The following is a 17,745-nucleotide window of genomic DNA, read 5'->3' as shown; positions in this document are numbered from 1 at the left end:
AAATCTTTGAAATTGATAATCAACTTGTTGCTAGTCTGTTTAGGTTTAAGTGATTTTCAGTGAAACTTTGGATCCATGTAGAGTTGGACTGGGTTGAGTTTTTTCTTTTCCCATCTGGGACAGGTATCATAGAACCTCCATAAAAAGCATTGCTCAGTGGTGCCACCTACGGTCTGCTGCATTTGACATTTTCCTCACTTAACAATTTGAATGCTGACTTCTATTACTAATTTTTCTTGATATTGTTTTTTAAAAAACTATATGAAACATCTGAAAAAGTTAAATATTGCCTGCTTATTGATCAGAAGGCTTCCTGTGATTGGGGCTTTTCACAGTCTTCATTGGAGTCGAAATTGTTCAAAAGAGGGCCATGCAAAATGATGTAAGCTTTTGCAGATGAAGTAGTGATAATACATAAAATTACCCTGGCGATTGGCATATCAAAAGCTAGTAATGAAGTTTGAATTGAATCATCAAAAATACCATTAATGTTGAGCACTGTATTTTAAAAAATAAATTCATGGGACGTGGGTGCCGCTGGCAAAGTCAGGATTTATTGCCCATCTGTATTTTCCCAGAGTCAACCACATTGCACTCAGTCTGGAGTCATGTGTAGGGCAGACCAGGTAAGGATAGCAGTTTCCTTCTCTAAAGATCATTAGTGAACTAGTTGGATTTTTCTGTAACAATGGATTCACAGTCAATTTTGGACTCTTAATTCCAGATTTTTAAAAACTTGAACTCAAATTCTACCACCTGCCATGGTGGGATGTGAAACCAGGTCCCCAGGACATTATTTGGGTCTCTGGATTAACGGTCCAGTGATAACACAGACTATCACCCCCACCCCAATTTGTTAAAGTGGAATGAACTTCAAGATGATATGTGAGGAAATTGGACAGGTACCACAACTGGACTACCTGCTTCTGTCATTTTGTCACCAAGTAGATGTGAAGGCTTCAGGTGTGCATGGAGCTATTTCCAACTGCTGAGTTCTGCTTTCAGGATAGCTGTAGTCAAATTGCACTGCAGCGAATAGCAACCAAGATTGGCTGATCAAGTGTCTTGATTCCTCTTGCTTTTAACCTAAAACGTTCATCCCCTACATCACTGACTATTAAAGGAATAAGCTGCATTAAATATGTTGCATAGCTGCACAATAACATTACATTTGTTCATTTATTTTTCAGGTAGAAGTTTAATGGAAGCAGTTATGAGGACAACTTAAATTCCATGTCACTCAATGACTATACATCAGCGAAGCAGGACAATGTTTTTTTCTGTAAAGGTCTTTGAAGATGAATGTACCAAGGGTCAGTTGAATGTGTGTCCTGCTAGTTATACACATGCATAGTAAACTGAAATTTACATGGAGCCCCTCACAATCACAGGACATTCCAAAGCACTTAACAAGCAATAAAGCATCTTTAAAGAATATTCACTGTTCCAGCACAGAAAATACTGCAGATAATTTACATAAAAAATCCAATGAACAGATATGTTTCTTAGGAATGGTTTGAGTCATAAATGTGCATGAAACCATTGACAGAATTCACCTTTGAACACCTTTAAACCAAATCTTTACTTTGGTTTAATGCAATGGTTCCATAGAAAATTTAATATTTTTCCAGCATGTTGCACTGCAGTAACAGCCCTTAGACCAAATACTCAAAATTCAGGAGTGGAGCTTAAACTCACAACCAGCAGACTTAGTCAAGAATGCCATTACTATGCTATAGATATACTTTTTTAATGGTACTGATTGAGAAATAAATGTCGGCCAAGATATTTGTTCCATTTTCGATTGTGCTATTTGAAGAAAAACAATGGATCCACACTATGGACGTGAGTTCTGCAACAAACAAATAAAGTTAAGAGTTATAAGGTTGTGTGAAAGCAAAGCACTCACTGACAATCATTGTGGAAATAGGCCATACATTATTGCATTTATATTTTGGCTTCTATTACTGAATGGTCTTGCATTATCTTCTGCCTCTTTTGTTGCCAGGTTCTGAATTATACACACAGTGTCACCTTGTGCCAGACATGCTGCATTGTTAGGTGCTGTCAAGAGTGCCCTGGCATGCCAAGTAGGAATCTAGTGCTTGTTTCAACAACCATTTATCAGTATATTTTGTGCTGTATTTATGTAACTGACATTGGCTTATTTTTGCCAGTCTATGTAATGGTTGTACATACTGTTAAATATCTAAAACCTTTGTAAACATTGAAACAATTCTTGGCCCTATATTTAGTCGATAATATTAAAGTGCTATCTCTCTTTAATTTTGATATTTGGAGCATCCTCCCTCTCTTTTTCAGCAAGCTTCCAGTCTCAGGCCAGTTACGGGCAGGAAATTTCTGTGAATTATTCATTGTGGCCAACTCACAAAATCCCAGGAGTTTGGTTGTGCAAGAAGTAAGTTAGCGTCTGATGTTTTGGGCCTGCTATTTTGGCACCAAGACCTGAAAATATACTCCAAAGTCTCTTAAGAGACCATTTCGGCCTTATCATGCTGCCTGTTTGTGTTCAGTTTGTCCTCCTGATGACCTCAGCCTTTCTGATCCAGGAATGCAACCTAGGATGGAATTTGTCTCTTGGTACACAGATAAGAGCAAGATCTGCTCAAATCATCTTGTCAGAATGGTAGTGGATGAAAATTCCATGCAGCATTTAAAGTACTTGTGGGTAATAACAAGGATTGAAGCCTCTTGTGGTGTGATTTCATTTTGTCACTTCGCAGACATGCAGTGTACAGTGAGAAGCCGGGCAACTATTTTGCAGTAAATGGGCTATTCTGAGGAGAAGCCATATTTCTTAAAGAAGCAACTTATTTTAAAAAGTAAGTGCCCTTAAACTTGTTACAGTTAGTGATCTGTGGAGAATTTTAGGAAAATGCAGATAACTGTATTTGCACAGTAGTGTAAAGTTTTGGTTTGCTCTGGAGTCTATGAATACAATTAACATAGACAGCAGCAACTATACTGTGCAAAGCATCACACCATTGGCATGGCTATGAATGCTTCACTTCCAAGCTTAACAGTTTACTTTTCAAATTCAGTTCAATTCATTTCAATCTGAGACTGAACTTTTCTGGTTACTTCTACCTAATTGAAGCATTCTATCGAACACAATAACATCACAATTTACAAAATACCTTTTCTGAAATAATTACAAGCCATCGTTTCTATGGAAAAGAATATCGCCGAGCATGTTCGGAAAATGGACATCATTTTAAACCAAGAGGGTCGCTCACAATTGGTCTTTTTGTCCTTCAGGATCATCTCAAACTCCAAGCTTTTCTGATTCCAAATACCTTTATTTCATTTTCCCTGCCTCCATTATGAAGACATATCTTTAGAAAGTTTTTGAGTGAATTCTATGGTAAAAATTCTGTAGTAAGATGGGAAACAACACTGAGAGGTAATTGCACAGTTCTTTTTTAGTAGCACAACTTAAAATAGCCTTCCTTGCATTTCAGGCAGAACTTACATTACAGACAAAGTTTGAAGGCTGAGGGTTCAATTTTTATTGTGTTAAATGAATGAATAAATGAGGTAAAATCTCACTGTTAACACGCATAACTCCACTAAATTTCTAGTTTGAAAAATCATTCTGTGAACTTAACAGACTTTTCCACAGGTTTTAGTTAAGGAAGTTTCAATTCTGATGTAATTAATCCCATTTCTGTAACAGTTGATTTAGCTCTGACATTTCCTGCCAACCTAAATTCTGAAAGACAAGATCACTTGTGGCTAGAAACCAAAATTCCAGAATTTATTGGTTACTGTAGAACATGGCTAACTCTGGCGCACCTGCCTTACAGCATACATTCTGACCTGCTCAGCAGAAATATTAAATAACAACTCATAATATTGTGGAATTTCAAATCCATTTGCTTTGCTTTGTCCAGTCTATTTTCATTGATTTTCAGTTCTTGATGTAGGTTTGCTCGCTGAGCTGGAAGATTCATTTCCAGACGTTTCATCACCCTACTAGGTAACATCTTCAGTGGGCCTCCAGGTGAAGCACTACTGATACTTCATGTTTTCTATTTATATGTTCAGGTACCTTTGGGTTGGTGCTGTCATTTCATGTGGTGATGTCATTTCCTGTTCTTTTTCTCAGGGGGTGGTAGATGGGGTCTAACTCGATGTGTTTGTTGATAGAGTTCCGGTTGGAATGCCATGCTTCTAGGAATTCTCGTGCGTGTCTCTGTTTGGCTTTTCCTAGGATGGATGTGTTTTCCCAGTCGAAGTAGTGTCCTTCCTTATCTGTATGTAAGGATATTAGTGAGAGAGGGTTATGTCGTTTTGTGGCTAGTTGATGTTCATGTATCCTGCTGGCTAGTTTTTTGCCTGTTGTCCAATGTAGTGTTTGTTATAATTCTTGCATGGTATTTTGTAAATGACATTGTTGTCTGTATAGGGTCTTTGAAGTTCATTAGCTGCTGTTTTAGTGTGTTGATGGGTTTGTGGGCTGCCATGTAGCCAAAGGGTCTAAATAGTCTGGCAGTCATTGATTTTCAGTGAATTGAATGATATGATTTTGTTTATTGGCTTGACAGAGTCTATTGTGCACTTCAGCTCCAGAATGAATGTACGTAGGTGGAAATGATATTATTGTGTCACTTGACAATATTTGTTTGTGGCAATATTTTTATTGTGATCAATTCAGTTCCAACTCACCTTTGACCTCAATAATTCATTCAAGGCAGTATCTTTATGCTGTCATCAACAAGTATAGGCCAAGCAAGGAATATCTGCAACTCGGAAGAAAATGACAAAGGAAGTCAGAAATCAGCATGAACTTCTCACTAATTTTCTTTAGTGGTGTAGTTATGATGGTTTCCACTCTTTTACAGATTGGATTTGAGTTTAGTGAAATAGGTGAATAAAATAAGTTATAGATTGGTTGGTATTTGTCCTGAATTAACACAATTTTCCAAATTCTTGGAAAGGATCACTAATTAAATGCCAACTGCAACTATCTTTAAATAGCCATATTTCCCAATGGATTTGATTTTAACTCACTACTTTTTAAAGTGAAATGTATCTGGTTCATATTTCACAAATAGAACAGATGTCCTGATCTAGACACCTCAGTAGTAACATTCAATTTATTCTTTATGTTAAAATTTGACTCTTATTTATGGTTAATTAAGAGACCATTTTCTTAATAAAGAAGGTGGTTGGACAGAAAAACATTGGCGAGGTCCAATTTCCATACCTGAAAATGACAATAGTGTCTATTGACATGATTTATATGAAGTATTTCTCAGTAAAATCAATTACAGTTTTCCTCTAAAATGCATTGCACATATCCAAAAAATGGCTGAATTGTATGACTAAGTATAATTATTTGATCTTTACAAGAGATCATGACTGTGAAGATACTTCTTTAAATTTATTAACACCACAGTTAATTCTTGTTAGTGTAACGCTAATGATGAACCATTGAAAGCTTTATTCTTCGACTCCTCAATTTACTAATTTTAACAAAGGTGTTGAACCAGTTAACATTGATAACATTTCCGAAACATTGTCAATAATTTGTATTTATATATCATCTTTGTTACAGTCGGTTCTCATATAACGTGATAGTTCTGTTCTTGTGCGATCTTGCATTACAAGAAAATTGCACAATAGCTGCACCATTTAAACCAAAAGGGCCAGAAGTGTGTTCTATCCAATACAGGTAAGAAAAGTTTGTGTTTTACAAACAATGGTTTAAGTTCTTCAATTGTGTTGAAGCCAGTTCACATTGAGGAAACATGCAATATAGCAAAACTGACTGTACAGAAATGCTGAATATCCTCACAGAGGCCAGTATCCTGTCACCAAGTGACCCTTTTTTTACTTGTACACAATACACTGGCTGTGGCCAGCCAGGTCAGAATCAGTCCCCCAGGCTGAGGAGATTCTAAATCTCCTATTTAGATATATTTTTTTCTTTAACCCCCACTCTTTCTGCCTAACACCTGTAATGTTTATTTATTTGATCGCTAGTTATATTTTTTTGATTTTCTTAAACACCCACACTACCACCAATCAGCAATACTGCTTATTTTCCCCAGCACCCATGTCTTGTGTGTGCAGGTGTAGGACACAGTGAAATACAACAAGTGCAGGAATTTTTATTTATAATGCCACCACCAGGAAGAAAGGACACATCCAAATGGCCAGTGACAAGCAGTGCCCTTACCTCCTGTTTATATATATTTTCTTTTTTATCAGAGCCAGCTCTCAAAGTAAGCAGAAGCTCTGACATTTCTGTTTATTTTTTACTCTTTTTTTCTTTTTCCCCACACTACCACCGAACAGCAGTATTGCTTGTTTATCCCCAGCACCAATGTTGTGTGTGCACGGGTGTAGGGCACAGTGAAGAATAACAAGTGCAGAAATCTTTATTTATAATTCCACCACCAGGAAGAAATGAAAGATCTGAGTGGCCAGTGACAAGCAGTGTCCTTATCTCCTGTTTTGTTTTTTTAGGAACATACTGATTGTGGCCCAGCCAGCACAGAATCAGTTCCCTACACGAGGAGACTCTAAATCTCCTGTTTATATATATTTTTAATTTTATTAAACAATGCACAGTTTACAAAACAATTAACATGAACAGCTGTATACAGAGAAACAACAATTTTACAAGGGAGAAGATCAGCAAAGCCAAGCCCCAAACTGTACCGTTCAACCAGTTTTCAGGGAAATGAGGACAAATCTCAAATCCCAGTTTCAGCCATTACAAAACAGTAACAATGACATTTGTACATAAAAAGACATAATTTTTTTAAAAAATGTACATACAATACAGAGTCCCAGCAACCTACCTGTCCCTCCCACCATCTGGCCACTCTAAGGCAGCCCGCCCATACACCCCTTCCAGCTGTTGGCCCACTCCATTCCCCTTCCGGCTCTCAGTCCACCCTGACATACCTTCCCACCACCTCTAGGACGGCCTGTCCCGCTTCCCCAACACCCCCCTCTCACCCCCCCCTCCCCCCCCAGGACAACAGTGATCAGGACAGCCTACCCACCTTCTGGCTTGCCTAACCACCCTTTGCACCTTCCAGCCACCTCTAGGACAGCCCACCCCGGTACGTGCCCGAGGTGACAGCGCTGAAGACAGCCTACCCACCTGCCGGTTCTCGGTCTGCCCCTATGAACCATCGAGCTCTCACCCACCCTGATGCACCATCCAGCCCGTGGACTGCCCTGACACACCTTCCGGCCACCTTTAGGACAGCCCGTCCCTTTCCCTGGGACAACAGCACGCAGGGCAGCCCACAACCCTTCTGGATCACAGCCTTTCCCTACACACCTTCTGACTCTCAGCCACTTTGATACACCTTCCGGACCACCTCTAGGACAGCCCATCCCAATGACCCTTTCTCGGGACGACAGCGCTCAGAACAGTCTACCCACCTTCCGGCTCTTGGGGCCACTGGCATCAGGGTGGCCCATCCACCCTCTGGCTTTTGGGATAGCCTACCAACCTTCAGGTTCACGGAATGGCCTACACATCCTCTGGCTCTCAGGGTGACAGCTTTCAGCACAACTATGAGCATCCCAACTCACAGAAAGACCTGCTCGACCCAGGGACACACAAGACAGTGCAGGTGATAACCTCAACAAGCAACATGACAGTGTCAATTATCAGCAAACAGAGTCCTGTCTGGTATAGAGTTTATTACCATAAACAGTTCTATTTTTGGCAGATGGCTCCAAGTAATAGCTTTGAAGGGGGATTTTAAAGGTATTCACCAGGTGATTTTAAACGATTGGCTCTTCTCTTTTTTACCTCTCTATTTGTAGTCACAACAATTTTTTAAAAAATTTCTTTCTTAGCATGCAGCCATTACACTTCCAATGAAACTCAGTTAACTGGAGAAAAATTAAGGACCCAATTTCAAGGCAGTGAAAGGCAGAAGATTCTTATTACCTGCAATCTGAAAAAAATGTGACTTCAATCACAAGCGCAGGAAATAAGTTTAAATAGAAGCTTAAATGGGTGGCATATAGTTCAGTGGTTAGCACTGTTGCCTCACAGCACCAGGTACCCCAGTTCAATTCCTGCCTCGGGCAACTGTCTGTGTGGAGTTTGCACATTCTCCCCGTGTTTGTGTGGGATTCCTCTGGGTTTCCTCCCACAGTCCAAGGATGTGCAGGTCAGGTGAATTGCCCATGCTAAATTGCCTGTAGTGTTGGGTGTATTCGTCAGGGGTAAATATCGGGGGGTGGGTTTCTCTTCGGAGGGTCGGTGTGGACTTGTTGGGCCGAAGGGCCTGTTTCCACACTGTAGGGAATCTAATCTAATCAGAAAGGTGGTGAGTGTCCATACAGTTGCAGTATAATGTTTTAGGTTCCCTCTTGCAACTCAAGAATCTTAAGTCCCAAACAGTTGACCTGTGTCCTCAGGATTGGAGTAAGTACTCTGAGTTCTTGATGAATGGTGGTTTTTCATCAATATTTGTTTCGCAAGATTGAAAGAAAAAGGGAAAGAAGAGCTTTCTGAAGAGCTTATCCTTGCTATTATCAGTCCATGATCCTTTCTGTCTGTTTGCTGCTTCAAGTCAAATATGGCTTTCTTGCAAATTTCAAGTTTTGCTCTCTTAACATCTTTGATTTAAGTACTCTGCAGGTTGCCATTCATTTACAAATAGGTGACATTATTATCTGAATGTGAGCAAAATAAGAAATGCCAAATTATTGACATATCACTAAGTTTCTGTGGTTCAGCCGTAAAATGATGATTCCCATGCAGATAGTTTTGTATATTCTATGTGGCTTGCCAGGGCTGTCAGGTGTTTACCTCAATCATTTCAGGTCAGCATTTGTCCTCTTTTAAAGTAACATTAATCCAGGAAGGTCTTGTGATCTTAGTCAGTTGATGGAAGTTGAAGAGACTTAGTGTTTGTTTTAATTGCAAAAAAGTGAAATATAGAGGAACTCAAAGTTTTAGATAAGGAAAGCTATAGCATGAGTAAGCTGATATATTTTTAAGTGGAACAAAATCAGCAGCAGGTGATATGTTTAATCCCAATCAGTTAGTCACTGTTGGGAGTAGGTTTTAGGTCAACTGGAATACAGAACAGCCTTATTAATGTGTGAGCAGGCAAATCACGAGTAATCATACCCTTTTGCTTCTCTTGCAAGCTTCAACTCCTTCAGTTGGATGATGTTTTATGCCGGACACTATGCGGAACAGAAGTAACCTATCAAGTCAGTTCAAAACCTCATCCTGATAATTTTAGTGTCCGACAGAAATAACAAACATTACTCCAATCTGGAAACTACCAGTTGTCACGTCTGAAATGTTCATATCAGTAAACTAGTTTGTTTGTTTCAATGACTTTTGAGAGAAATTTATTGTGTTGTGGTAAAAAGCTTATTTCAGAGGGACTATTTAGATTTAAACTGACATGATCCAAATTGGACTTTAACTGTATGATTGAATTATATTTGCCAACTGGGCTATTTATCATTTAATGTATATTCAGATTGTTAAATAAGTTTCATTATTTATCCCAAAAATATACATTATAGACATATTTTGAAACTGGACATGTGCACAAGTTGATTTTAAAAAAACATATGACACATAATATAAATAGGATAAGCATAATTGCATCTCTGCTAGCTTCACTTTAACATTGCTTTCCATATTAACAGCTATTTCTCTCAGGACTTTGTGTTAGTCATTAAGGTGTGTATATACCACTAATTATTCTTTTCAAATCCTTTCAAAGTTGTTTATAGAGTTTGTCAGACACAGTAATTGAACTGATGGAACAATATTACCAAATAAGGCAACTTCTTTTAAATGTGTGCTCTAGGTTAAGGACTAGGAACATCATATCATTATATTTCTGCTTAAAATCAGTTTCATATAAATAATGCATACCTCTGAAAAGTGCCATATTGCTATCTTTTTAAATTTGTTCATGGGATGTGGGCATTTATTGCTTATCCCTAATTACATTCGAGACAGCTGTGATGAGCAGTCTTCAGGAACATCTGTAGCCACTAGAATGTAAGTATGAAGAACGATGATGAAGAGAGTTCTAGAATTTTTGACTCCGTGACAGAGGAAAAAGTCATAGCTGAATTTGCTATTGTTATCGCAGGCCAGGACCAGATAGTGCATCGATTTTGCAGACTTCATAGAAAATTTAAACCATTTGAATGCTGACTCTGACATTTCAGGATCAACCAAATTACTGTTGGTCTGGGCCAGACCAAGTAAGGGCAGCAAATTTCCTTTCATAATGGATATTAATGAATCAGTTGGGTTTTTACATCCACCATGTTTTTACCAATAAACCAGCTTTTAATTTCAGTTGAATTAATTGAATTTAAATTAAATCAGCTGTTGTGCTGTGATTTGAACCTATATTCCCCCAGAGATTTAGTCTGCACTTCTGTATTGACTAGTCCAGTGATATTATTGATATACCATCATCTATGTTTACTCTATAAGAATGTTTATTAGACTTTAGAATCATAGAATCAAATGCCCTTTGGCCCACTATGTCTACACTGACCAACAAATACCAAACTACATTAATTCCATTGACCTGCACTTGGTTCATAGACTATTATTCTCGGGCATTTTAAGTGCTCATCCAGATGCTTCTGAAATATTGTGAGAGTGCTTGCCTCAACCATTGCCTTAGGCAGCAAATTCTATATCCTCTTGGTGATTTCTTTTGCTCAGATCTCCTCCAAACCAACCCTGCATTGCTGTGTCAATGAGAACTTACAGGGTGACAACATCTCTGGCTTGACTTACCTTTTTAAGAGACAAAAAAACTGCAGATGCTGGAATCCAAAGTAGATAGACTGGAGGCTGGAAGAACACAGTAAGCCAGGCAGTATCAGAAGGTTTAGAAGTTGACGTTTCAGATGTAACCCTTCTTCAGGACTCAAGTATGTTATTATCATTAGGTTTACAAGAGGAAGAAATATTCTTCAGTGGTATCCTTTAACTACATAATGTTGGAGCCAGGGAATTTTATATAATTAAAGCAATTTTCATTGATTTGATGATCCTTGTTAAAAGAAATGTAGAAGGAAAATCTATTCCACGCCACAAACACTCTCAGTTAATTTCATTGTTGCATTTTCCCATTTTTATCTCTCAAAATGGAGCATTGTGCTGACCAGTTTGTGCTGTCCTACTTAGACTGTCTCTGCAGTTTTAATTTGGCGCAGTTAGATCATGAGACTATGAAGATATCATTGTCGGAATCAATTTGAAATGCATATGAGTGAGCATTAAGTAAATATATTCAATTAAATGGGTTATGTTTACCTCTAATAAAATGGGTGAACAATTGAGACTTCTCAACGAACTAAACATTGTGAAATTAAATAGGAAGTTACATATGTTAATTGTGGCAACATCTGGTATTTATATCATTTACATGCCAGCTGTCATATTTATACTATTAAATCTAGTCCTGGGAACTGTTGAATTTTAATAAATTCAACTGCAGTTTTAGCCATGCCAGCAATAGAATATACCTTCTGTGAAGATTTCCTGACTTATTTGAAATTCTAATTACACCTCCTGATGCTTAATTCAGTTTAAAGTCATCATAAAAGGTTAAAAGCTTGCTTAATCTTTGCCATATCAGTGTATCCTGATTTATCACAAGCGTGTGACTAAAATAGAATAAAAGAACTTTGGCCTTCCATTTAGGGCAAAATCTTGTTGAGGTGAAGTGGGATGGGGGTCTGAACCACTAGCGTGATCCAGGGAAAGCCTACCTTGCCCCTTTTTGGAAGGTCAATCGATTTTAGTGATCAACCGTGGTGTCACTCATTGTTGAATTTTGGGCCACAGGTAAATGGAGATGGAGGGAAGTGGTGCTGGAAGGTTGTTGAGAAGTAGGGGCTCATAAGCAGGGGTTTTGCAAGGAGTGGCTGGAGAAGGGTTCCTTGCAGTCAAAGAAGGGGCAAGGTTCTAAGCAGACCACTCCCTTCAGAATGCTGTGCATCTTGGGCTGGCACTGGGTACCTTTGAATGAGAGATAAACCCAGGACCCCGTAATTAGTCAGTTTGATACCTTCCCCATCTTCCTATACAGCAATGATGACAAGATGCCCTTAATTTGGCATTAGTTTTCTACTTCAGGGCATCAATTGGCTGTGAGGGCATCCATAGGTTTCCCCATCTGATTTAGTTAAATTGGAAGTGAGAAGGAGTTAGCAACCCCACCCATAACTGTTCCATCTGTTTCATTGTCCACATGACTAAGCTCGCCATCGGGGACGACACATGCTTTTGAGCACTGCAGTGGAGACTTTATGGAGGAGATTGAAAGGAGGAGACATGATCTGTATCCAGGGAGGGTCAGGAGGCCCTCTGAATGTTTTTCATTCTTGTCCCCATATGAAGTCATTGCCTCAGCTACAGGAAGTAGGTGATTCAAATGTTCCGAGTCACAATGTGGCATTACCCCTTCCAGAGGAACCTTTCATTAATTGGCATGGCCAAAGGATTTGACGAAGTGAATTGTGATGCTCTAAGGATAGATTTGGATGTCCAAAACACTTAATTACAATTCTGTAACTGCATTATGAAAAGGTGAATGAAACTTGACTATAAAATTTGAAGCAGGCACCTCCAAAATCAGGATTTGAATCAAGCAAGGCTTTGTGATTACCCTGTACCTTTTACAATAATTAATAATTATTAACAATAACTGACTACTCACTTAATCAAAAATCAACTTTCCTCCTATATCAGCATTCAATTTCATACAGATAGCACCTTCACATCAAAATTAAAAATGATTGCTAAAAATCTACATGAACAAAAACTTGTGTATGACAGCAATGTTGTTGTCCACTGTGCTCCAGGTTTCTTAGCCACACTTGATTTCTTGACCTCTGCATTCAAGAAACTTGGCCTGTACTTGAATGTTGCTAAAACAAAACTCTCATAGCTACTTATACATACTCAGCTAAATATTCCATCTACACACTCTACAGAGGAGTTCTGGAATACATTGAGTACATCCCATACCTCAGCAGTCACACACAGCTATCATTAATGAGCAGAAGCAACACCAGGTTAGCTCAACCTTCAAAAACTGGCAGTACATGTGGAAAGATATATCTGAAATATATATCAGTGACATCTAAGAGTGCTACAGGAATTTCATCAGGAATTCCTCTGTTCAAGGCTGCCATTTTTTAACATACAGCAAAGTGTCTCAAAATTAAACATTAAGACTGAAGCTGAGCAAGTTAATATGCCATTACATTCAATAGATTAAATTACGAATTATGTTATTAAAATAAAAACAATGAAAGGACATCTGCAAGCACTTTTGAGAATGCACTAAGAAGTTTTGCCTACTGTTTAAATTTAACAACAAATAAACAAGTGTTCAGCTTCCAGGAGAATGTATAAATAATTTAATTCATTACTTTAACAGATAAGTGAAAAACTGAATATGGAGGAGTCAAAATTGTGATTGCAATGCTTGATGGACTTATCAGAGTCATAAAGATGTACAGCACGGAAACAGACCCCTCGGTCCAACCCATCCATGCTGACCAGGTATCCTAAATAAACCTAATACCATTTACCAGCACTTGGCCCATATCCCCCTAATCCCTTCCTATTCATATACCCATCAAGATGTCTTTTAAATGTTATAGTTGTACCAGCCTCTACCACTTCCTCCTGCAGTTCATTCCATACACCCTCTGCATGAAAATGTTGTCCCTTAGGTTCTTTTTAAACTTTCCCCTCTCACCTTAACTTTATGCCCTCTAGTTGTGGACTCCCCCACTCCAGGGAAAAGGCCTTGTCTATTTACCCTGTCCATACTCCTCATGTTCTTATAAACTTCTATAAGATCATCCTTCAGCCTCCGACGCTCCAGGGAAAATAACCATTCTTTTACGACCCAAGGTAAAATCAATACTAGCGAATGCTATTCAAATGGTGCTCGTTGCAGAAAAAATAAAGCTCAATATGCAGATCCTGAAATGAGAAGACTAATGCTACCTCTGGAGGGAAATAGAGTTTACTCACTTTATAGGGTAGGAACATTATGAAAAAGCATGTGACAGACCTATACAGAGGACAAATCTAACATCTGATGCAGAATACTAAAGTCAATGCCATGGAACAACAAGGGCTCGCAGGTATGGACAATGTCCAACTCTCATTAAGGTATGATATGATACATAACACAAGTGGAGAAACAGAAGCATAGGAATATTTCAGGTTACAGAACAATGTTGCAAAATATTGAATTACAGAACATAGGAGCTGAAATTATGTGTATTGATCAGAGTCAATCAAGTTAACTTTAAGCCACACACACGTATCAACTTCAAATTTACCCAAAGAGTTGGAGACAGACAACAAGCTCCCAGAGAATAACTGGTCCAGAAGCAAACAGCTTTCAAACTCTGGATGAGAAACAAACCATTATTGGCCTACCATTTACCGAAGACTTAATTGGGCTTTCTAGACTCATGATGGAAAAGAAGCTGAAAATAGAACCCCTGAAGATTATGTTGCCATAAGGGAACTATTTAACATTATTAAAATAGAAAATGTCCCTGATTTCACAAGATTGGTGGAAATGTTCAATCCTCTGCATTCTATGACAGAACAATACCAGTGACTGAGATAACGTTGAGTGACCAGCTATCTTTCAGTAACATGACTGGGAATCTGAAAAATTCACTTCACAGTCAAGCAATCCTAATTGGTGACTGAAGCCGTTCAGTCTGATCAACACTTGGTGGGAGAAATTAGTGCATATGGATCTAAAATAGCCAAATCAATGCCCACGGATCAAGGATATGGTCAGAAAGAAGACCCAGCCTGATCTACAATGTCTAGGATACTACAAAACGTGACGACCTCTACCATCTAGAAAGTGATTGCCTGATCAAGAAATGATTCAAGGAGCCTCTGAAACTCTCACTGAAGTCTGAGATAATATTCATGGCTAATAGGAACTTACTCCATTATTTTCAGATTTGTGACAACATTTTTCATCAGCTTCTATCATGATTTTCTATCATAATGAAACAGAATAGTGGCCAAGAAGAGCAGTAAAGAAAGGAAACCTTGTACTCCAGATTTCATTACATTGAAGAGATCCAGCTCCACATATCCAAAGATTTTTTTAAAATCAAGAATGGACTTCTTCAGAATGGCTGAAAGACAGTGTAATCCAGAGTAGATATTATACTTGAGCCAAGGGAGAGCCACACACTTAACAAATCGCACATCCATATCCTCCTTTACCTTCCTTAGAAGCTTTTGACTCACAAGCTGTAAATTACATAAGCATTTACCTAGCTCTTACTTTTCCTCCCATCATTATAACCTTACCTTCTACCCTTCAGTTATCAAACAAGTTTAACTCGGTAAAGCATTAGAGCAACAACACAAAAGCTGTAATGAAAAAACACCAGCACTTAATTTCTCACTTACAGCTAGTAGCTTGTAACTAGTAGCCCAGCACTAGGACTGCACATATTGCAGAGGAAGACATTGCAGAAGGATCTGCATGTTATCCCTGAATCATAAAATTCTCTATTGCTTCTCTTTCTTTGCCTCTTCCTCATTGTCTCTCCCCCTACCAGCAACCTGTCCTTTGTTCATTCTCCAAGTCATGTTTTATTCCAAAGTGAAACCTAATTAATGCCTGGGGATAACTAAATACAAGGTATTTGGATATCTCAATCTGATCACTGCAGTTTCAGCATTCCCAGGGTGGTCCATATGCTGCTTAGAAAAAATGAAAAAATGTTCCATTATCAGGTCTGCAACCTAAACATCCAAAGTCCCAATATTGGTTAAACTATACTCAGACACAAAACAAAACCTCCTCCTTCTAATCACTGTTCCACAACACTAATATCAGAAAACTTGAATAGAGAAGGGAATTGTCTGGGATGTATAAAGGTCTCCTGATCTCCAACCTATAGTTTCCTGTCAACACTGAAAGTTTACAAAAAACAATTCCTTAGCATTCTATCTTTTCCATTCCACAGTTTGCATCAATGGCAGGTTGATACCTGAGTTATTTGTTGCACAGTCCCAGGTCTAATAGAAACTGGCTTAAAGCTGCCAAAGCATATTTTATATCACATCTTTACTGCTAGTACACTGTGGAGTCTTTCAGCCTGTCAATCTGAGCTAGGTTCCAAATCAGATAGGAAAAAGCATGGAACCCATTGATCCACAGTCTGTATTTCTAAATAATAAATGCCTGAAATGGTACTTTCATAGTGACAGAGAATCTTCTGATTTTAGAGTTTTGCCTTGTCTTTGAAATTTCTGGCAGTGACTGGAAATTGAGCAAAGCCATGCAGGGCACTGACTGAAAGAAATAATAGGTTCTCAGGTATTGCCGTTAATCTTAGTGCCTATTGATTTGCAGTACATGTGATAACATAAGAATTATCTTGCATTGACCTGTCACACCTATATCTCCATCATGCCAGCCAGGCAGGTAGTGAGTAGTAAGAAGCTGGATAGTTCATTGGGTAAAGCAGACAATTGATGGGTAATTTGCAACAGGACCATTCTCTTGTTTTTAAGTGTTCTTTAAAATTGGTAATTCCTTTCAAGTTTGGTAGATGTCAGAACACGGTGACTTAGTTTCCACTTTGATCCATTAGAAATTTTCATCATTAATGTAACTTTCAAAAAGCCTCTGATGTGACAAATTAGCGACAAAAAAGGAAATGCCGGAATTTCACTGTAACACATTTCTTCTTTTTAATTCATAGTGAATTGTTGGTGAATGTTCTATGTCTAGGACTGGAACAAAGCTCATCTCTTTTCATGTTTTACTTTAATAGGCTGTTTCTTGAGATGAAGGACACGTTGGGAAATTCTATTATTAGCCTGCCCACATTCTGTTGGTTTCAAGTCAGCAGTTAGGTTCAAAGGGAGAGGGAAAGAAAAACAAGCAATGGGCCCCCAGCATCTTACATTTATTTAATTAACATAGTTCTTGCATTTTCCTTGTGTAAAGTTAGATGAGGTCAGTGCAGAAAGAAACTGTAAAAACAATGCTGAGCGATTGAACATGGGTCATATGATTAGTGTTTGTGCCATCGACGAACACTTTGCCCTACTTCCTTTTTAGGATATTTTGCTACGATCAGTAACTGGCTTGAAATAAAAACAATGCACCCCTTAAAAGCTTAAAAGCTGAATCAGAACCAATCTCATCCAAATCATTTGAATGAGGTCTATCAATGCTGACAAAAAGTGATATAAACAAGAACACTTTGCTGTTTAGACAGTTGGTGTACTTAGCAGAGAATATGTACAATGCATGGTATTCCACAGGATTAAAATATGTTTTCTTTTTGTGCTGAATATTTCAGGTGTCCTACCCCACAAAATCGAAATATAATTGGAATAAGTTCAATAGTGGACATTGAAAATATTGGATTGAATTTAATCATGGAGATGAAAATTCCACTGCCAAGGAAGGTAACAGGGATAAAGGGACCTGGGTTCTGGTTAGGGTTAGGGGGTTGACAGCTCCATTCCCCATGGTGATTGAGCAGCCATCCTCAGCTTTGCAGACACTATTAAGTTTGGCAGTCCATCTTGAAGCGCTGCCAGTCCAGTCAGGGGTCCAGCAGCTCAACAACACCACTGTTAGTGGTGGTCAGTGCTAAGGCTGCAAGTTCATTCAATGATTGGGCATTTTAAAAGCATGTTATATGGTATACAGG

The 17,745-nt window shown here is 38.5% G+C and overlaps 1 long non-coding RNA gene across 3 annotated transcripts in view; it reads right to left on the bottom strand.

The window, feature by feature from the left end:
- Positions 1-297: 297 nt before the first annotated feature.
- Positions 298-17,745, bottom strand: part of LOC140485671 (uncharacterized) — a 46,492-nt gene continuing 29,044 nt past the window's right edge. For all 3 annotated transcript variants that reach the window (XR_011962406.1, XR_011962405.1, XR_011962404.1), the window contains 3 exons: positions 4,690-4,763; positions 4,073-4,275; positions 298-1,852 (listed from right to left, as the gene is read on the bottom strand). This is a non-coding gene — a long non-coding RNA (uncharacterized lncRNA). The remainder of the gene's footprint in view (positions 1,853-4,072; positions 4,276-4,689; positions 4,764-17,745) is intronic.

Source organism: Chiloscyllium punctatum, chromosome 14, assembly GCF_047496795.1.
Source record: "Chiloscyllium punctatum isolate Juve2018m chromosome 14, sChiPun1.3, whole genome shotgun sequence".
In the NCBI taxonomy this organism is placed as follows: Eukaryota; Metazoa; Chordata; class Chondrichthyes; order Orectolobiformes; family Hemiscylliidae; genus Chiloscyllium; species Chiloscyllium punctatum.
This window is presented reverse-complemented; position numbering and strand designations above follow the sequence as displayed.